The sequence below is a fragment of the Ursus maritimus genome, unplaced genomic scaffold (genome assembly GCF_017311325.1).
Source record: "Ursus maritimus isolate PB19 unplaced genomic scaffold, ASM1731132v1 scaffold_19, whole genome shotgun sequence".
Classification (NCBI taxonomy): Eukaryota; Metazoa; Chordata; class Mammalia; order Carnivora; family Ursidae; genus Ursus; species Ursus maritimus.
The window spans coordinates 43,984,047-44,006,322 of NW_024424341.1; the positions used below are offsets into that span (position 1 = coordinate 43,984,047).

Consider the following 22,276-nt stretch of genomic DNA (forward strand, 5'->3'; position numbering starts at 1 on the left):
GTCCGCCGCTCCTCCGCACAGAGAGGAGGGCGGCTTTGAGCTGAGCTTTATTTAGACGCGAGTGATGGTCGCTCCGCAGCTCGCTCCGGCCACTAACCTGTTTCAGAGGAGACCGAGGTTGAAAAGAGCTCGGCGCCGGGACGGAGAGTGAGTATTGAGTCTGTTCGGGCAGAAGGGGCTGAGGAGGTTTGGTGGGGAAATTTTGTGAGTGACAACTGATGTATGTGTGATTGTGAATGTGTGTGATACCTTGTGTGCGGGTGTGGATTAGTTTATCATAACACTGTGAGTCCCGGTGGTATGATTGTTAATGTGTGACCGTGTGTAACACTGTGTGTGGGGGTTACCTGTGGCTGTGTAACTGTAGTGGGTATGCGCTGTGTGACCTTGTATTCCACTGTGTGTGCTAGTGTGGGGAGCTTTGTGACTGACCCGCCATGACCCGTACTGTGACTGTGGAGCCCAGTGTGGGAAGGGGAGGGAGGGTGTTTGTGACTGAGGGTGTGACTTTGTGTCTAGTAGTGGGTGTGAGACTGTGCAGCACTGTGTGGATTTGCACTGTGTAACACATAATCATATGGGAGCACAAGACAAGACAGCTCTGCCCCTTGACAGTCTTACTTTGACTCCTCTCTGACGCGGAGATTGATTTGGAAGCTCTGGCCTCACCTCAGATGGCGAGGGTCACGTGTGGCAGGTGGAGCCAGTTGACTTTCTCATCCGGGCCCAAAAGAATGGTCTGTTATCTCCTTTCACGTCTCTATCCTTCTCCAAGAAAGGTCTCCGTTGGAGAGGAAATAATTGTTGTGACTACTAAAAGTTATGTTTGAGGTGACTTAATATTTTCTCTTTATCTCTGAAATGCTTTATTTTTTCAGGACTTGATTTTTTTCTTTCTTGGTAAACGCCTAACAAAGACCCATCAAGTAACCTGGAACCTACTGTTTCTCTTAGAAAATATTTTCCTTGCATTCCCAATTTTTAAAAATTAATATAGCAAATAGTGCATTTTACTTGTTTATTTTAAAAGACTTATTCTTTGAGAGAGAGAGAGCGCGGAAAGCCTGAGCGGGGAGGGGGAGCGGCAGAGGCAGAGGGAGAGTTAGAGAATCTCAAACCAACTCTCCACTTTGCGTGATCCTGGACCCTGAGATCAAGACCTGAGGGAAACCAAGAGGTGGTCGTTTAGCCAACTGAGCCACCAATGCCCCCACAAATGGTACATTTTATATTGAGTGCTGAGTATGTTGGTTTTACTTATATACATATATAAACGTGTAGATTCATATACATGCGTACATTTCATTTCAGTGATACTGTAACTTATCACATAATTGAAAATTCTTTGAGAATATATTTTTTAATTTTAATCACCTGGGAGTGCTTATCACATGTGCACTCCTTAATTCCCATCACCTGTTTCACCCATTACCCCCCCCCCTCACATCCACCTACTCTCTGGTGACCATCAGTTTGTTCTCTGTAATTAATAGTCTGTTTCTTGGTTCGTCTTTGTTTTTCCCCTTTGCTTGCTTATTTTGTTTCTTAAACTCCACATATGAGTGAAATTGTATGGTATTTGTCTAGGACTTATTTCACTTAGCATTATGCTCTCTAGCTCTATCCATGTCCTTGCAAATGGCAAGATTTCATTCTTTTTTGTGGCTGAATAATATTTCATTGTGTGTATATAAACACACACACACACACACATACACACACACACACCACTTCTTTATCCATTCACAATCAGTAGACAGTTGGGCTGCTTTCATATCTTGGCTGTTGTAAATACTGATGCTATAAACATAGAGGTGCGTGTATCTCTTTGAATTAGTGTTTTTGTATTCTTTGGGTAAATACCCAGTAGTGTGATTTTGAGATCAGATAGTAGGGTGTTCTGTTTTTAATTTTTTGAGGAACCTCCATACTGTTTTCCATAGTGGCTGCACCAGTGTGCATTCCCACACAGTGCATATAAGAGTTCCTTTTTTCTCCACATCCTCACCAACACTGTTGTTTTTTGTGTTGTCGGTTTTAACCATTTGTCAGGTGTGAGGTGAGAGCTTGTTGTAGTTTTGATTTGTGTTTCCCTGATGATGTGGTGTTGAACATCCTTTCGTGTGTGTTGGCTATCTGTATATCTTCTTTGGAGAAATGGTTGTTCATGTCTTCTGCCCACTTTTTAATTAGATTGTTTTTTGGGTGTTGAGTTTTGTAAGTTCTTTATATATTTTGGATACTAACCCTTTATTGCATATGTCATTTGCAAATATTTTCTCCCATTCCGTAGGCTGCCTTTTGGTTTTGTTGATTGTTTCCTTCACTGTGTAGAAGGTTTTTATTTTGATGTAATCCCAATAGTTTATTTTTGCTTTTGTTTCCCTTGCCTCAGGATACCAATCTAGAAAAAACTTGCTATGGCCAATGTTCAAGAAATTACTGCCTGTGTTCTTTTCTATGATTTTTATGGTTTCAGGTCTCACATTTAGGACTTTAATCCATTTTGAATTTATTTTTGTGTATGATGCAAGAAAGTGGTCCAGTTTCATCCTTGTGCATGTTGCTGTCCAGTTTTCCCAATAATGTTTGTTGAAGAGACTCTTTTTCCCAATGGGTACTCTTTTCTGCTTTGTCAGAGATTAATTTACCATTTAGTTGTGGATTCATTTCTGGGTTTTCTATTCTATTCCATTGATCTATATGTCTATTTTTGTGTCAGTAGCATACTGTTTTGGTTACTACAGCTTTGTAATATAATGTGAAGTCAGGAATTGTAATGCCTCCAGCTTTGCTTTTGTTTATTAAGATCGCTTTGGCTATTCAGGGTTTTTTGTGGTTCCTTACAAATTTTAGGATTGTTTGTTCTACTTCTGTGAAAAATGCTGTTGGTATTTTGATAGGGATTGAGTACTTTGGGTGGTGTGGACATTTTAACAATATTTGTTCTTCCAGTCCATGAGCATGGAATTTCTTTCCATTTATTTTCTTGTTTTCAATTTCTTTCACTAATGTTTTGTAGTTTTCAAAGTATAGGTCTCTCATCTCTTTGGTTAGGTTTATTCCTAGGAATCGTATTATTTTTGGTGCAATTATAAATGAGACTGTTTTCTTATTTTCTCTTTTGCTGCTACATTATTGGTGGGTAGAAGCGCAGCAGATTTTTGTAGGTTTACTTTGTATCCTGACACTTCACTGAATTCATTTATCTGTTCTAGCAGTTTTTTGATGGAGTGTTGTGGGTTTTCTACATATTATATCCTGTCATCTGCAAATATTGAAAGTTGTACTTTTTCCTTACTGATTTGGATGACTTTTATATTATCTTCTTGTTTGATTACTGTGGGTAGGACTTCAATTACTATGTTGAATAAAAGTGGTGAGAGTGGACATCCTTGTCTTATTCCTGACTTTTGGGGAAAGGCTCTCAGTTTTTCCTCATTGAGGATGATGTTAGCTGTGAGTTTTCATATATGACCTTTATTATGTTTAGGTATGTTCTAACACAACTTTGTTGAGGGTTTTTATCATGAATGGATATTGTACTTTGTCGAGTGTTTTTTCTGCATCTATTGATATGGTCATATGGTTCTTATCCTTTCTCTTATTGATGTGATGTATCAGGTATCTTTTGCAAAATTAAACCATCCTTGCAACCCAGGAATAAATCCCCCTTCATTGTGGTGAATGATTTTTTTAATGTATTGTTGGTTTCGGTTTGCTAGTATTTTGTTGAAGATTTTTGCATCTCTGTTCACCAGAGGTAGTGGTCTGTTGTTCCCTTTCTTTGTGGTGTCTTTTATCTGGTTTTGATATTAGTAATGCTGGCCTCATGGAATGAATTTAGAAGTTTTCCTCTCTTCTGTTTTTTTTTTTTTTTTTTTTAATAGTTTGAGAAGAATGGCTATTAAATCTTCTTTAAATGTTTGGTAGAATTTGCCTGTGAAGCCATCTGGTCCTGGACTTTTTTTGTTGGACGTTTTTTTGATTATTGATTCAGTTTCATTGCTAGTAATTGGTCTGTTCAAATTTTCTTCCTGCATCAGTTTTGGCAGGTTATATGTTTCCAGGAATTTATCCATTTCTTCTAGGATGTTCAATTTGTTGGCATATTTTTTTTTCATAATATTCTCTTGCATTTCTGTGGTGTTGGTTATTAGTCTTCCTCTGTCAAATGTGTTTTTATTTATTTGGTTCCTTCTCTTTTTTTCTTGATAAATATGGCTGAAGGTTTATCAATTTTATTAATATTTTCAAAGAACCAGCTCCTGGTTTCATTGATTTGTTCTACTCCTTTGTTGGGGTTTTTTTGTTTTTTGGCTTTTGTTTGTTTGTTTCTATACCATTTATTTCTGCCCTAATCTTTATTATTTCCTTCCTTCTCCTGGTTTTGGGTTTTGTTTATTGTTCTTTATCTAGCTCCTTTAGGTTATGTTAGCTTCTGAGGTTATGTTATTTGAGATTTTTCTTGCTTCTTGAGTTAGGCCTGTATTGGTATAAACTTCCCTCTTAGAACCACTTTTGCTGCATCCAAAGGTTTTGAACCATTGTGTTTTCATTTTCATTTGCTTCTATGTATTTTTTTTATTTCTTCTTTTATTTCCTGGGTGACCCATTTGTTGTTTAGTAGCATGTTATTTAGTCTCCATGTATTTGTGGTCTTTCCATATTTTTTCTTGTGGTTGACTTCTAGTTTCATAGTGTTGTGGTCAGAAAAGATGCATGGTACAACTTCATTCCATCTTTTTTTTTTTTTTAAAGATTTATTTACTTATTTGAGAGAAAGAAAAAGAGAAAGAGAGTGCAAGCAGGGGGAAGGGCAGAGGAAGAGGGAGGGAGAATTCCAAGAAGCATTTTTGCTGAGCCCAGAGCCCACAACGGGGCTCGGTCCCAGAACCCATGAGATCATGACCTGAGCTGAAACCAAGAGTTGAACACTCAACCGACTGAGCCACCCAGGTGACTCCAACTTCATTTTAGTCTTTTGGAATTTGCTGAGGGTTATTTTTTGGCCTAATATGTGATTTGATCAGGAGAATGTTCCATGTGCCCTTGAAAAGTGTGTTTATTTCGCTATTTCAGTATGGAATGTTCTGAATATATCTTTTAAATCCATCTGGTCCCGTGTGTCATTCAAAGCCATTGTTTCCTTGTTGACTTTCTGTTTGGATGATATGAGCATTGATGTAGGTGGGATGTTAATGTCTCCTACTATTACTGTATTATTATAGATTAGTTTCTTTATATTTGTTATTAACTGTTTTAAGTGTTTGGTTGCTCACATGTTGTGTAGGTAAATATTTACAATTGTTGTATCTTCTTGTTGTATTGTCCCTTTTATTGTTATATAGTGTTCTTTCTCTCTTGTTACAGTCTTTGTTTTAAAGTCTGATTTTGTCTGATATAAATATTGCTACTCTGGGTTTCTTCTGACATCCATTTGTATAAGTGTTTCTCCATTCTCTCACTTTCAATCTGCTGGTGTCTTTAGTTCTAAAATGAGTCTCTTGTAGGCAGCATATAGATGGGTCTTGTTTTTATCCCTTCTGTCACCCTGTCTTTTTTTTTTTTTTTTAAGATTTTATTTATTTTAGAGCATACAAGTGGGGGGAAGGGGCAAAGGGAGAGGGAGAGAGAGAATCCCAAGCTGACTCCACACTGAGCAAAGGAGTCTGACGTAGGGCTCAGTCTCACAACTGTGAGATCATGACCTGAGCCGAAACCAAGGGTCCAAGACTTAACTGAGCTACCCGGGCGCCCCGTGTCAGCCTGTGTCTTTTTTTTTTTTTTTTTTTTAAGATTTTATTTATTTATTAGACAGAGAGAGAGACAGCCAGCGAGAGAGGAAACACAGCAGGGGGAGTGGGAGAGGAAGAAGCAGGCTCCCAGTGGAGCAGCGAGCCTGATGTGGGGCTCGATTCCAGGGCCCTGGGATCACGCCCTGAGCCAAAGGCAGATTCTTAACGACTAAGCCACCCAGGCGCCCCAACACCCTGTGTCTTTTGATTAGAGCGTTTAGTCCATTTACATTCAAAGTAATTGATGTGTATTTCTTGCCTTTTTATTATTTTATAGTTGTTTCTGAAAATTTTCTCTGATTCATGTCTTTCACTCTTTAATGGTTTGCTGGTTTTATTTAGTGATATATTTGGGTTTCTTTCTCATTTTCTTTGCATTTCTATTAGTGGTTTTCTTTGCATATCTATTAGTGGTTTCCATTAAGTATGTATATGACATCTACATATAGCAGTCTAATTTAAGTTGATGGTCATTAAAGTTTGAACCCATTCTTTACTCCTCCTATCCCCAGGTTTTAGGTATATGGTGTCATATTTTACATTCTTTTTTTTTTTTTTTGGATAAGATTCTTGACTGATTTTTTACACAAATATTAGTTTTTACTGCCTTTATGTCTCCTATCTTCACATTGTCATTTTTAGTTTTTCCTTTCCACTCAAATAGTCGCCTGTAATATTTCTTGCAGAGCTTATTTAGTGTTCATGAATTCTTTTAGTTTTTGTTTGTGTGGGAAAATCTTGATCTCTCCTTCTATTGTGAATGATAACCTTGGTGGGTAGAGTATTCTTGGCTGCAGGTTTTTCCCATTCAACACTTCGAATATATCATGCCACTCCTTTCTGGCTTGGAAAGTTTGTGCTGAAAAATCTGCTGATAGCCTTGGGGTTCCCTTTGTATGCAGCTATCTTCTTTTGTCTTGCTGCTTTTAATATTTTTTCTATGTTATTATATTTTGCCAATATGATTATGATTATCTTAGTGTGGAACTGCTTTTGTTGATTTTGTTGGGGGTTCTCTGTGCCTCCTGGATCTGGATATCTGTTTGCTCCCCCCCCCCAACATTAGGGAAGTTTTCAGCTATTGTTTCTTCAAATAAATTATCTACTTCCCTTTCTTTTCTTCTTCTGGGACTCCTATAATACAAATGTTGTTATTGATGGAGTCACTGTGTTCAACTTGATTACTTTTCATTACTGTCCTCTAGGTCATTCATTTGTTCCTCTGCTTCTTTTAGCCTGTTCATTCTGTCAAACGTGTGTCTCATTTTGTTTATTGAGCCCTTTATCTCTGTTATGTTATTCCCTATTCCTGGGTTAATTGTTTCACTGATGTCTTCCACTCTTTTGTCAAGATCAGTGAGTATTCTTATAATCATTGCTTTAAATTCTCTCAGGCATGTTACTTCTATCTGTTTTACTTAGATCTCCAGCTGTGACATTGTCCTGTTCCGTGGCCTTGTTCTGTTCTTTCGTTTTGGACAAATTCCTCTGTCTTCTCATTTTGTCTCATACCTGTTTCTATGTGTTAAGAAGGTCAGTTATGTCTTCTTTTCTTGACTGTGATGGCTTTATGAAGAAGAGTCCTGTAGTGCTCTGTACTGTAGTGTCCTGTGTTCCCCAGGGCCTGTCACTTCTGGAAGTGTCTCCAGTGTGTGCTCTGCTGTTGTGTGCTGGCCGCTATAACCTTCAGGCCAGTCGTCTTCAGAGTCTCTCTTTACCTGTTGTGGGCAATGTTTGGTTTCTGGCCTGAATGTGGTGCGTTTTTACTAGGTATGCTCTGGTCTGCTTGTGAAATCAGACTTGTCGCTGCTGCCACTGGAACCAAGGCCTCACAAAACTCCCAGGTCAGGAGACTCATTATTGGCAGGGATTAGAGCTTGTCTTCCAGGGGAGGGGGCTTGCTGTGCTGGAACAGAGGCAAGCTGAATGGGAAGGACCAATTTCTGGAGTTCTGGGGCTGGATGGTGTGGCTGGAGGGAGTGGGGTTTGGTGTAAGCAATTTAGGTAGGGAGGGTGGGTGCTGCACTTGTTCCCACAGGTGGCCCTGTGCTTATGCTGAGGCGTAAGAGAGGGAAATGGCTCCTGCCAGTTTCTTTGTTCCCGGAGGGCTCTCTCTGTGAATGCAAAGGCTACCTCTCAGTGACACACTTCGAGATGAGTAACTAAACTTCCCCGTGTGTGCCCCAGGTGCCCTTCAGTTTGCTGTTTCCACACTGTAAATTTATAGGCTCTTTGCCCTGCATTCTCTCCAAGAGCAGCTCCAGTGTCCTCCAGGCTTTCCCAGAGCCAAGCACACTGACCTTCAAAGGCTCTGCTGGTTATTTGAAATTGAAGAATCAGTTTGTGGATAACAGATTCTGGCAGTAACCAGAAAAGTATCCCACCTGCAAGGTGAAAGCAAGGGGTTTTTATGAGAAAGGATGTGGGGGGCAATTACATGATTTGGAGAAAAGAAAAAAAAGTTAATACTCATGGGCAGAACCAATGTGGTTACACATTGACTGTTCTCTTGGTGTTAATAAATGAAATTGTTCCTCCTATGCATTAATTATTCTGTCTTCAGAAAGTCCACAGCGAGCAGTTTTGTTGATCAAGATATTCATTGCCCTGTTGGTTTTACAGATCATTGCTTGTAAAACAGTTGCTGCTTCTGGGTCAGACCAAGGGTCTTTTGCCCAGTTCAGGATTATTAGATCATTAGCCATTTGTTTTAGAAAGGAAAATGGAGCTTTTTTTTTTTTTTTTTGAGATTTTATGTATTTATTTGAGAGAGAGATCGAGTGCACATGAGAGCACAAACGGTGGAGACAGAGAAGCAGGCTGCCCATCAAGTAGGGAGCCTGATGCAGAGCTTGATCTCAGGACCCTGGAATCATGACCTGAGCCGAAGGCAACCGCTTAACTGACTCAGCCACCCAGGCTCCCTGAAAATGGAGCCGCTTAACTGACTGAGCCACCCAGGCTCCCTGAAAATGGAGCTTTTCATGGAGTACCTGGGTGGCTCAGTTGGTTAAGCATCGCCTTTGGCTGAGGTCATGATCCCAGGGTTCTGGGATTGAGCCCCACCTCAGCGGGGAGCCTGCTTCTCCCTCTCCCTCTCCCTCTACCCCTGTTCTCTCTTTCTCAAATAAATAATTTTTTTTTTTAAATGGAGCTTTTCTTAAAAATGGGGCCTCTCATATCCAAAAATTTTGTACGATCATACAATATTAAATGATAGAGAATTTTAAGTTGTTAATATAAAAAAGTTACTTGGTAAAAAAATATTTACCTATAGATGTATGAAATGTGTAGTAGCATTTCTCTCCATTGTAACTGTGAGGTTTATAAAAGGAGTTTCTTGTCTGTTTAGTTTTCATTTAACACAACGACTGGCACATAAATGGCACTCAGTAGATATTTGATGAAAGAATAGTAAGTACTTAATAAGTGATAGTAGTGATATTTACTTTCTGGGTTGCATGGAAGAAACATACACAAAATGTCTTAGATTTGTGTAACTCTAATGGTACTCTACATGTGTTAACTATGCCTCTAGAGGAGGGCAGTCATGTGCCAAGGAATATATTCATCCTGTTCATTCATTCATGTTCAAACTGAGTATGAGTTTTTTAGCCTCTGCAGGACTTTTAATGTGGGTGAAAGATATTCACTGTTAGTCATGTTTTCTTCAAGTCTTACTTTATTAAATTTCTACATCTAATTAATATATCAATAACCATCTTTTCAAGAGCATTTAAACAATTACTAATTTTGATTAATGTAAATTCCTTAAGCTATTTAAAGTTCGATTACAACCTTAATAAGTGTGATACTGGAATTCATAATAAATACGTATTTGTTCTTCATAGCCTTTTCTGGCACTGAGCTCCTAAAACCCTTGGAATTTAGTTAAGTGTAGAGAGCTATCAAGATGTCTTTTGTTATGTTAATCAGGTGACTTTGGGAAATACTTAAATAACCAAAGCCTGGGCTGCTTGCTAGTGACCCCAGCCAGGTCAGCAGAGGGTTGGAACTTTCAGTCCCCCTCCATCTTTTGCCGTGGGGGGGTGGAGGGGGCAGGAGGTTGAATCATTTGCCAATGGCCAGTGATTTAATCAATCATAACTATTGTTAAATTTAAAAAATTCAAGAGTAAATTTTAAAAATTCAGTTAGCTTTATTAAATGATTCATGAATGTGTTGCCACGCCCTGAAATCAGATTTGTTTGCCCCATGCTAAGTAAGCCAGAGAAAGGTTTATTGAAGGGCACCCCAGTGAGAAGGCAAAGATAGGTCCCAAATCTACCTTGCCTTGTTGAGCCTAGGAACAGTTTATATATTATTAGCAGAGCTTGTGGGTATTAGGGCAGGAACTGGAGGGCCTTGAAACTTCTAGAGAAGGTCTTGAAACTTCTCCAGGTTAGGAGTCGTCCTCTGCATCCTGGCCTGGTGCCTTCCAGCAGTCTTGTTACATGTTGCCCTGTGTCTGCAAAAGAGATGTTATTGTTGTGGGGTCATGGAGCACAGTAGTCAAGAAAGAATTCTTGAGACATATAGTGCAACTTAGTAAGTATATTTAGCTGCACTTTTGCCATATGGTCGTTTTATGCTTAGTACTCAAGGGGGAGGGGACATGCAGGGAGCATTATGTCATAAATATCTTTGAATTTCTGCTTGTAAATTTCTACTCCCATGATTTCTCTGGTGCTTAGCATTCAGTTCACTATTAACTATCAGGGAGATTTATAGGCAGTCATGAGACCCTTTAAGAATGTAGCAACTAGCATGTATTTATTTAAACCTTATCGGTACTATTCAGGCTATAGGTCAGCCTTCAGGGCTAAAGGTGAACATTTTTGTGCTTCTATCCTTGATCAGTTATCAAGCAGCCTGTGTCCCCAGTTCCTGTAGCTAGTACTGGCGGAAAAAAGAACAAAGACCAAAGTTAATAATTCTTGCAAGGCTGTGGAGGAATATGCCTGTGTGTGCAGCATGTGGAAATATGTGTCAGAGTAGTTTAGTTTACATGAATAAAGATGTATATGTCCAAGTTCACAATCTATCAAGTAGGGGGGATCTACAAAGAGCTACAGAAAGGTAAGTTTTTAAAAGCAGGACAAGGAAGTCATAAAAAGACAAAAGGATTATTTCAGATGAGCTTGAGACGAGCAGGGACTGGACTTGATTCACCTCACCCCTAACCAAAAAATCCAGTGTTCCTTGGCTAGGTCTGTAGAGGGACGAGCTGAGCCCCAAGCTTCGTTAGTAACATACCTCGCGGGAATGCAGAGGTACGCTGTACACCTAAAAGGGAAGCAGGGCTGCAAGAACCGGAACAAACCATTCTGCACCAAAACGGACCCAATGCTGACCTTTCGCCAAATTTCTCCCACGTTTTAATACTAAAAATCATGCCCAGGGGTGGAATTAGACATGTGACACATGAAGAAGCATGACCTTTAAGTGTGCAAGTGCCCCCAAAAAAATCCCTGCCCTACATGCTTAGCCATCATCCTTTTCCGGCTTAAGTCTGTAAAGTTCTCCTTGACCTCTCCTGGGGGGACAGCCTGAGGGTCTTCCCTTTGTGCTGTCTCCCTTGTGCTTGAGCCTAAGTCAAAATAAAGCCTAGGCTGGAACTCCGATTTGGCAAATGAACAACTGCTGTTTAGAGAGTCCAAGCGCCCAATTCAGGATCAAGGTCACCTTCTTCTGGAGAGGAAAGCATCTTATTAGGTGAATTTCCTCATTTTCCTTTGGGGGATGGAGAGGGCTTCTTTGACAAATAACTTTATTGGTACTGACCAGACTGGTTAAGACGGCATTTCTGGGGGAGGTTGAAAGTGCTGTTAGGTTAGGTATTAAACCCCTGTAAATCCGTTTTGGGCCTGTGGTTTTCTTTTAAAATAGTTATTTTGCTAGCAAAATGAGTTTATTTAGAAACAGCAGAAGAATTACAATTTGGGACAAGAAAACCATGGCACATCACAGACAAGTCCGAAGAAACAAAGGAAAGGTCAGCTTTTATTAGGTTTTAGTAGGAAATTGGGGAGGGTTGTTTTGAACACAAGTTCATTGCAGAAGAACAGTTGAGGTCGTGGAGTTTTCTTATTGGCTGCAAGCAGTGGTTAGCGCATTGTTGCAGAAGCAGGGAGAGATCTTCCCTCTTTTTATTAAAAGCAGGAGATAAAATTCCTACCTGAAAAGTGTCCTCCCTTGGCAAAATAAGAATTATTCCTTCCTTCTTTCTGCTGGTTATGCAGCCTGCAAGGAGGTGGTACTTGAGAGCTTCCCCTTTATTGGGAGGTTTAAATGAAATTTTCTTTACTCATTTTCACTTTTTTTTTAAATACAGTATTATAATCGTTTCAGGTGTCATTTTCACACTTTTTAACACTCTAACGAAGCCTCCAGTAAAAATCCAAAAGGATGGGGTTCAGAGAGCTTCTGGGTTGGTGAACATGTGGAAATTTGGGGAGAGTGGAAAGTTCAGAGAGGGCATGGAAGCTCTTTGCCTTTTCCCCATACCTTGCCCTATGCATCTCTTCCATCTGAGTTTTCCTGAGTTATTTCCTTTTATAATAAACTGGTAATCTAGTAAGTAAAATGGTTTTCTGAGTTCTGTGAACCACTCTAATACATTAATCAAACACAAGGAGGGAGGTTATCGGAACCTCCAATCAGTATGCTGGTTGGTCAGAAGTACAGGTGACAGCCTGGGCTTGCTACTGATGTCGGAAGGGAGGTGGTAGTCTTTTAAGACTGGGCCCTTAACCTGTGGAATCTAATGCTATCTCCAGGTAGATCATGTCAGAATTGAGTTAAATTGTAGGAGATCTAGGTGGTGTTGGAGAATTGCTTGGTGGTGTGGAGGACTCCTCCCCCCCCCCAACACTGGAAACCTGTCAGAATAGTTTAGTAAGGCTTATTCTTTTGGATACTTTATTTTTAAATATTTTATTTATTTATTTGAGAGAGATGGTGAGAGAGGTCATGAGCAGGGGCAGGGGAGAGGGAGAAGCAGGCTCTCCACTGAGCAGGGAGCCTGATGAAGGGCTTGATCCCAGGACCGTGAGATCATGACCTGAGCTGAAGGCAAACGCTTAACTGGCTAAGCCACTCACGCGCCCCTATTCTTTTTGATATTTTAAACGTGAAAACAGCAAATAGCATTGGAAGTAAGGAGATTTAAGAAGTGGGAAAAGATTTTTAAAAAGAAGGAAATTGTGATATTTAAGGAAGAGATAATGGTGGCCCAAGCTACTGTGTTAATAGTGGAGAGGGGAATAGAGGGATTTGAGATATAGTCAGAAGGAAATGTTAGAATTTGCCAAAGGATTTAATGGAGGAGGAGAAGGAAGAATGAAAATTGACACTGAAATTTCTGATTAGATTTGACAGAAGCACAAGCCAAAGAAACGTGCAGATTGTACCTGCTGGGGCCATTTTCCCCAGATGAGTGTTGGCATGGCAGAGACTGAAATAACTTGTCACCATTCAGTTTTGAGTTTGGGCCCTTCTAATGATAATCACATGACCTGGCCTTTCATGTTAAATGTAAAAAATAAAGGTATAAAAAATTGAAGATAACAGACTAGTTAGAGTATTTTCTGAAGATAAGGACTTGGTGCTTTGAATGTGATTAAAATCATTTAGGTGTTTGCTGGTGTTTCTCAGGAGTGCAAATCAAGGTGAGAATCTTTCTCCAGTACCATTGAGTCTATAGCCTTTCCCCCTTAGTTTCCTTGAACATGGATTGTTTTTCCTAGTCCTTTCTGTCCCAGTCTATGCTGAGAGGCTCTAACTTCTCTAACTTCCTTCTCCCTGACTATATTCCTTCCTGTACTGATTGCACCTTGAAATTCACTTTCACTTCAATTAGAATTATTACCCATTCTGACTTAATGAGAGTAACTGTAGAAATGCAGTGACTATAGTAGAAAATACACAAGAAGATGAATGACAAGTTTGTGATCCTTTTGTTTTTTAATAGATTTTTACTTATTTGATAGAGAGAGTGAGAGAGAACACAAGAGTGGGGCGAGGGCAGAGGGAAGAGCAGACTCCCTGCTGAGCAGGAAGCCCGATGCAGGACTCGATCCTGGGACTCTGGGATCATGACCTGAGCTGAAGGCAGATGCTTAACCAGCTGAGCCACCTAGGTGCCGAAGTTTGTGATTCTTAATAGGGAAACACGAGAAGCATTCCTATTAAGTCAGTAAAGAGACAAGTATATCCATTTTTTTCTACTACTAGTTAACATTTCTTTAGAGGTGCTAGGTAGAGTAGTTCAACAAGAAAAAACTTAGAGGTAAAATAAAATTCTGAAAAGAAGTAATATTATCATTAAATGCTTGATCCATAGGGAGTATACAGAGAGGAAAAATGTTTATAATTTTTTTATTACCCTCTGAATCTGAAGTTGAGTTAAACACTTACTAATCATTAATTAATGAAGGACTCTGTCAGTTTCTGTTCAATCTCCAACCTGTTTCCATTCTCCCACTACAGACATTCAGAATATCTTTATATTGAATATATTCTTCCAAAGTTGTATATTTTACATGCATGTATTTTTTTAATCTATACACAAAATATGTGTTCTGTTCCTTTTTTCTTTTTCACTGACTACCATGTTATTACAATGTTTTTGTCGCTATGTAAATGTTTGTCAAGGCATCTACCACTTTTTGCCTATTTGCTCTTCCAGAGGATGGACACTTAGCTTACCTCCAATACCCGACCACCGTAAGAAATTAAATTAACATCTTTGTGTATATTCCTTTATGGACCTGTTTGAGAATTTTCGAAGGCCATTAATATCTGGGTCATAGGGTATGAGTTTACTTGTCTGAGTAGTGTCAAATCATCTTTAGATTGGTTGTACAAGTCCACATTTCCACTAGCTTTGCATATGAGTGTTTCTGTGCCCCTAAATCTGCAATGAACACAGCACTATCTAGCTTTTTTCATATTTGGGTCTAAAGTATTACATCTTTGTAGTATTACTTTGCTTTTCCCTGATTGCCAGTGATTTTGAGTATTTTTTAATGCTTGTCAGCTTTTTGAGCTTTTCCATTTGTAAATTGCCTCTTTGTACCTTTTGCTCATATTTCAATTCAGATTGCTGCCTTTTTCTTGCTGATTTGCAAGAGTTTCTTAAATATTCTCAGTATTAATTTCCTGGCAGTTTTGGATTTTGCAAATAATCCTATGTGTATTCCGTTTCTTTTTAAATAGAAAGGCTTTATTTTAATACCACAGTTGCATATTTTCCCCCTGTGGTTTATAGTACTAAATTGCTATTTGTTTTTCTGCTCTATGATCACAAAGAAATTCTCCAGTTTTGTCTATTAACTTTATAGTTTTACCTTACACATTTAGGTCTTTAACCCATTCCAGAGCCCAATTTTGTATTTTCACTTTAAAAAGAAAAAGATTTTATTTATTTATTTGAAAAAGAGAGAGAGAGAGAGGGAGAGAGAAAGAACAAGTGGGAGGGGCAGAGAGAGAAGGAGAAACAGGCACCCCCTAGTTTTGTATTTTCACAAAACATATTCTCCCAGAGGCACCTGGGTGGCTCAGTCAGTTATGCATCTGCCTTCAGCTCAGGTCATGATCCCAGGGTCCTGGGATCGAGCCCCGCATTGGGCTCCTTGCTCAGCGGGGAGTCTGCTTCTCCCTTTTCCCCTGTTCATGCTTTCTCTCTCTCAAATAAATAAAATCTTAAACAACAACAACAACCATATTACCCGATAATTGCCTCTTTCAACCCTTCTCTGTGAGGTTATGTTTTTTTCCCTACCCATGGATGAAGTGTTTGACAAGTGTTTTTACAGTCTTTACTAGTAAAAAATCTAGTGGACCGGATGGATTACCCTCAATTTGCCAAAAAAAATGCCCAGTGCATTGTGTTGATTAGGACTCTAAACTCTGTTTAAAATTAAGACTTCTCTCTTCCTATAGCTCAGTCTTACTTTTTTAAAAATTGAGTTTCTTCTGTGTTTATTATAACTGTCAATAATTTAATTAACAACATTCACAACTTAGCACCTCAGTCTTAAAGACAGAAGAAGCCTGTGGGGCACCTGGGTGGCACAGTGGGTTAAGCATCCGATTCTTGGTTTCAGCTCAGGTGATGATCTCAGGGTTGTGAGACTGAGCCCTGCATTGGGCAGTGCGCTCAGCACAGAGTTGGCTTGAGTTTCTCTCTCCTCCCTCTGCTCCTCCCCCACATGCTTGCTCTCTTGCTCTCTTTAAAAGAAATAAATCTATTTAAAAAAAAAAAAAAGATAGAAGCCTATGGAAGAAGGAGAGTGTGTGCAGTTTCTCTGTTTCCCCTCCATGTTCTTCTAATCTTTGCCCAACACTAGATTGTCCCTAAAAGTAGGAGCATCAGAAGGAAAGAAAGATAAGAGACAGGAAAGGTCTTACTTATCTAATACTGTTGTAATCAATTTTTGGTTTTCTCCTGTGTTGGTACATATTCAGACCTGACCCTTTTTCTTATTGTGTTTTGCCTTTCTGGGTTTCTGAGTAAATACCTTGCTGAAGATCTCTATCTGCAGGGGAAGCCATGAGGTTGGTACATCCCCTTCGCAGAGGCTACTTAAAATCCTGACATTACTCCCAAGTCCCCAGGAATACAGTGGTCAACCTTGCTGCTCCAGAATTTCTCTAGGACAAGATAGATTGCCCCAGGCCAGATCCCTCTGTGTTGTCCACATCTAGTCACTAGGTGGGAATTAGGCTCCCATTTCTTTTTCCCCCAGATGGCAGAAAAAAAGAGAAATTTCTCCTACAAACTCCTTTACTACACTCCACTGTGGATCTTAGGGGCACTGGGATCTCTAGGGTCTACTTGCTTTGTTTGAGGAGACAAGGAAAAATCTACCTTCTTTCCCCAGGTTGCTGAGAAACACTGACAACTCTATCCTTAAATAGTCCTGCCTCACAAAAAGTCTTTTTCCTCATCTTCTCCAATTTCTCAAATACCTTGAGGTATGTTGAACTGAGGGTGGCAAAATTTGCTTATAGCCTGTTCTTAGTTTTCAGATCTTGTATAGATACCCAGAACCTCATTTTGGAATGTACTGTATGCTGTACCTGTTTTCTTTTTCTTTTTCTTTGGTTGCTCAGGAGAAACTGATACAGAATGAATTCTAGTTCAACATTCAATTTATAAATTGAAAGCAATTTTAAGCAATAGGAGACTTTAAGTTGGTTGGGTATAAAAATACACCAAAATCAATATACAGTATATGTAACATGGATACATGTGAAAACTATAACAGAAAATTAATGGAAAAAAACTTAAAAGACCCCAGGAATAATAGACACAAAAAATATGATAGTAATGAATAAAGTCAATAAGAAATGAGCATAATCTTATGAAGAGAACTTGAATAGAGAGGAAACTAACAGGAAAAAAATATAGTATAGAAAGCCTCAAACAATTAAAGATTTAAAAACAATTTACAGGGGTACCTGGCTGGCTCAGTCAGTTAAGTATCCAACCCCTGGTTTCAGTTAATGTCACGATCTCAGGGTCATGAGATAGAGCCCCGGGCTCTGTGCTCAGTTTGAGATTTTTTTCACCCTTCTTCTCCCTCTGTTCCTCCCCCTGCTCCTGTGCTCTCTCTCAAATAAGTACACAAAATCTTTTAAAAAACCCCAACTTATAAAAATTTAATATGATCCCAACCTGAATTATTTTATGAAAGGTTGTTTCTGAAGTCCATGTTAAAACACAAATATGGTAGAATAGGAAAATTCTCAAAAAGAATAATTCATGACACTTGTTCTACCATATATTTAAATATAATGTAGCAATATTAAATTACCATAGTGGCAAGGATACTGGGAAATGAGCAGATGAATCAGTGAAACTAAATAGAAAGTCCAGAAACAGGAGTGCGCCGGTGGCTCAGTTGGTTAAACATCTGCCTTTGGCTCAGGTCATGATCCCGGAATCCTGAGATTGAGTCCCACATCTAGCTCCCTGCTCAGTGGGGAGTCTGCTTCTCCCTGCCCCTCACCCCACTTGTGGTCTCTCTCTCAAATAAAATCTTAAAAAAAAAAAAAAAAAAGTCCAGAAACACTGAAACATAGAAGGGAATGTTGTATTCTCCATATGATAATTCTGGCATTTCTAATCAGTAGTGAAAAAAAGGGTTTTTTTAGTACTTGGTTTATAATACAATGAAGCAACCATTTAGAGGGAGGAAATTAGATCCTTAATATTTCATATCATTCTACGTTGGATCAGAGATTTAAATGTAAAAGATGAAATCATAAAAGTTGGAGCAATAAGATGGGAAAGAAATTTTAATAGCCTCAGGACATGAAAATCTTTTTAAGTCTAACAAAAATCCTAGAATCCATAAGAGAAAAGTGTAATTGTTTTACATGACAAAAATTTGGAAATGCTAGAAGCTCAGGTGACAAATAATGAAGTGGGAAAATTTACATGCAACATATATACAGAAAAAGAACTAAATTTTTTTAAATGATACAGAGGTACCACAAATCATAAGAGGAAAAAATAATCCAAAGGAAATCGAACAAATAATATATAGAGACAGTTCATAGAACCGGAAATAAAAATGACTTTAAATATGGGTCTATTAAAGTCTTCTCAGGCTGTCATAACAGAATACTACAGACTGGGTAACTTTACAGAAATTAATTTTCTCTTGCTTCTGGAAGGTGAAAGTCCAAGATCAAGGTGCCAGCAGAGTTGGTTTCTGGAGAGAACTCTCTATTTTTTATTCAGCTATGTTGACATATAACATTGTATTAGTTTTAGATGTACAACAAAGTGATTTGATATATGTATATATTGCAAAATAATTGCCTCAATAACTTTACACCCATCACATTGTTACAAAAAATTTTTTTCTGGTCTACTCTCCTAACTGCTTTCAAATATATAATACAGTATAATAAACTATAGTGAACTTGTTGTACATTACATCTGAGACTTATTTATCCTATAACTAGGCTCTTCTATCTTTTGACCTCCTGTACTTGTTTGCCTCACCCCACTACTCCTCACCTCTGGCAACCACCAGTCTCTTCTCTGTATCTATGAGTTTAGCTCTTTTCTTTTTTAGACCAGATACAAGTGAGATAATATAGTATTTGTCTTTCTCTGACTTACTTCACTTAACGCAATGTTCTCAAGATCCATCCATGTTGTTGCAAGTGGCAAAATTTCCTTCTTTTTTAAGGCTAAATAATATTCTGTTGTGTGTATGTACACACACACACACACACACACACACACAATTTCTGTATCCATTCATTCATTGATGGACGTGTAGATTGTGTCCTTGTCTTAGCTATTCTAAATACTGCTGCAGTGAACATGAGGTGCAGATATCTTTTCAAGATAGTGATATCATTTCCTTCCATAAATACCCAGAATTGTAATTGCTGGATCATATCGCGGTTCTGTTAAGTCTTTGAGGAAACTGTGGTATTTTCAATAGTGGCTGTAACAATTTACATTCCCACCAACAGTACAAAAGCATTCCCCTTTCTTCACATCCTCACCAACACTTGTTATTTCTTGACTTTTTGATAATAGCTATTCTAGTAGATGTGGTGGTATCTCATTGTAGTTTGCATTTGCCTTGGTTTGCATTTCCCTGATTGATTAGTGGTATTGGGTACCTTTTCATCTACCTGTAGGTCATTTGTATGTCTTTGGAAAAATGTCTTTTGAGATCCTCTGTCAAATTTTTAATTGGATCTTTTTTTTTCTATTGAGTCATATGAGTTCTTCGTATATTTTGGATATTAGTCCCATATATATTATTTGCAAATGTTTTCTCCCATTTCATAGTTTACTTTTCATTTTGTTGACTTGTTCAGTTTTGGCTTAGATGTCAAATCCAAAAAATTATCAGGAAGGATGTCTAGGAGCTTAATCTCTGTGTTTTTCTTTTATGAGTTTTATGTTTTCACATCTTACTTTCAATTTTTTATCCATTTTTATTTGATTTTTGTGTATGGTGTTAGAGTCCAGTTTCATTCTTTTGCTTGTGGCCCAATACCATTTACTGAAGAGACTGTCTTTTTCCCTACTGTATATTTTTGCCTCATTTATCATAAATTGAGTACATATGTATGAGTTTATGTCTAGACTCTCTAAACTGTTGCATTGGTATATGAGTCTGTTTTTATGCTAGTAACCATTCTGTCTTTTTTGTTTTTTAGAGTAAGCTCAACACCCAATGTGGGGTTTGAATTCAAGATCCTGAGATCAAGAGTCACATGTTCTGACCAGCCAGGTGTCCCAGTAACCATTTTGTTTTGATTATTGTAGCTTTGTAATACAATTTGAGATTGGAAAGTGTAAAGCCTCCAGCATTGTTCTTTCTCAAGATGGATTTGGCTATTTTGGGATCTTCTGTGGTTCCATACAAATTTAGGATTATTTGTTCTAGTTCTGCGAAAAATGCTGTTGGTATTTTGATAAGGATTGCATTAAATCTGTAGACTACTTTTGGTAGTATAGACAGTTTAACAATATTTGTTCTCACAACCTGTGAGTATGGAATATCTTTCCATTTTCTGGTGTCAATTTCAATTTCTTTCATCAGTGTTTTATAGTTTTCAGAGTACAGGTCTTTCACCCTGGTTAAGTTTTATTCCTAGGTACTTTATTATTTTTGGTACAATTGTAAATGGGATTGTTTTCTTCATTTCTCTTTCTGCTACTTCATTATTAGTGTATAGAAATACAGTGGATTTCTGTACATTAATTGTGTATCCTGTGTCATTACTGAATTTATGAGTTCTAGTACTTTTTTAGTGGCATCTTTAGTGTTTTCTGTATATTGTATCTTGTCATCTGCAAATAGTGAAGGTTTTACTTCATCCTTAACTGATACGGATGGCTTTTATTTTTTCTTGTTGTCTGATTGTTATGACTAGGACCTCCACTATTATCTTGAATAAAAGTGGTGACAGTGGACATCCTTATCTTGTTCCTGATCTTGGGGGAAAAGCTCTCAGCTTTTCACCTTGGGTATGATGTTAACTGTGGGTTTTTTCATATATGGCCTTTACTGTCTTGAGGCATATTTCCTTTAAACCTACTTTGTTGAGGATTTTTATCATGAATGGGTGTTGTACTTTGCCTAGTGCTTTTTCTACATCTATTGAAATAATCATATGGTTTTTATCCTTTCTCTTATTGATGTGATGTATCACATTGATTGATTGCAAGTATTGAACCCTCCTTGCAACCCAGGAATAAATCTCACTTTGTGGTGAATGATTTTTTTGATGTATGCTGGATTTGGTTTGCTAATAAATTATTGAGGATTTTTTGCCTCTATGTTAATCAGAGATATTGGCCTATAGTTCTTTTTTTTTTGTAGTGACTTTATCTGGTTTTGGTATCAGGGTAATCCTGGCCTCATAGAATGAATTTGGGAGTTTTCTTCCTCTTCCATTTTTTGGAATAGTCTGAGAGAAATAGATACTAATTCTTTAAATATTCAGTAGAATTCACCTATGCAGCTGTGTAGTCCTGGATTTTTGTTTGTTGGGAGTTTTTTAATTTAATTTGATTGCTGGTGATTGGTCTGTTCAAATTTTCTATTTCTTCATGATTCAATTTTGGCAGGTTTTATGTTTCTAGGAATTTATCCATTTCCTCTAGGATGTCCAGTTTGTTGGCATATAATTCTTCATCATATCCTTTTATACTCCTTTGTATTTCTCTGGTGGTGTTTGTTTTTTCTCTCTTCACTTCTGATTTTGTTTGAGTGCTCTCTCTCTTTTTCTTTTGATGGACCTGGCTAAAGGTTTATCAATTTTTTTGATCTTTTCAAAGAACCAGGTCCTGGTTTCATTGATTTGTTCTATTGGTTTTTTTAGTTTCTATTTCATCTATTTCTGTGCTAATCTTTATTATTTCCTTCCTTCTATTGGCTTTGGGTTTTGTTTATTCTTCCTTTTTGTAGCTTCTAAAGGTGTACGGTTAGGTTGTTTTTTTTCTTGCTTCTTGTGATAGTCCAGTTTTGCTGTAAAGTTTCCTTTTAGCGCAGCTTTTACCACATCCAAAAGGATTTTGGACTGCTGTTTTTTCATTTTCTTTTGTCTCTATGTATTGTTTTTAATTTCTTTTTTGTTTTTGTTTTTGGTTCACCCATTCGTTGTTTATTAGCATGTTATTTAGCCTTGCTATATTTGTGTTCTGTCCACATTTTTTCTTGTGGTTGATTTCTAGTTTGAAAGAGTTGTGGTCAGAAATGATGCATGATAGGACTTCAGTCTCTTTGAATTTGTTGTAACTTGTTTTGTGGTCTTACATGTAACCTATTCCAGAGAATGTTCCATGTGCCCTTGAATAGATTGTGTATTTTGCATTTTTAGAATGGAATGTTCTGGATGTATCTGTTGCATCATCTGGTCCAATGTATCATTCAAATACAGTTTCCTTGTTGATTTTCTGTTTAGATGATCTGTCCATTGATGAGTTC

At 38.0% G+C, this 22,276-nt stretch overlaps 1 long non-coding RNA gene across 1 annotated transcript; it reads left to right on the forward strand.

The window, feature by feature from the left end:
• The first annotated feature begins 13 nt into the window (after window positions 1-13).
• LOC103682548 lies at window positions 14-20,143 on the forward strand. Its single transcript, XR_573418.2, has 2 exons — window positions 14-147; window positions 20,001-20,143. It is a non-coding gene; the product is annotated as an uncharacterized LOC103682548 (long non-coding RNA).
• Window positions 20,144-22,276: the final 2,133 nt, after the last annotated feature.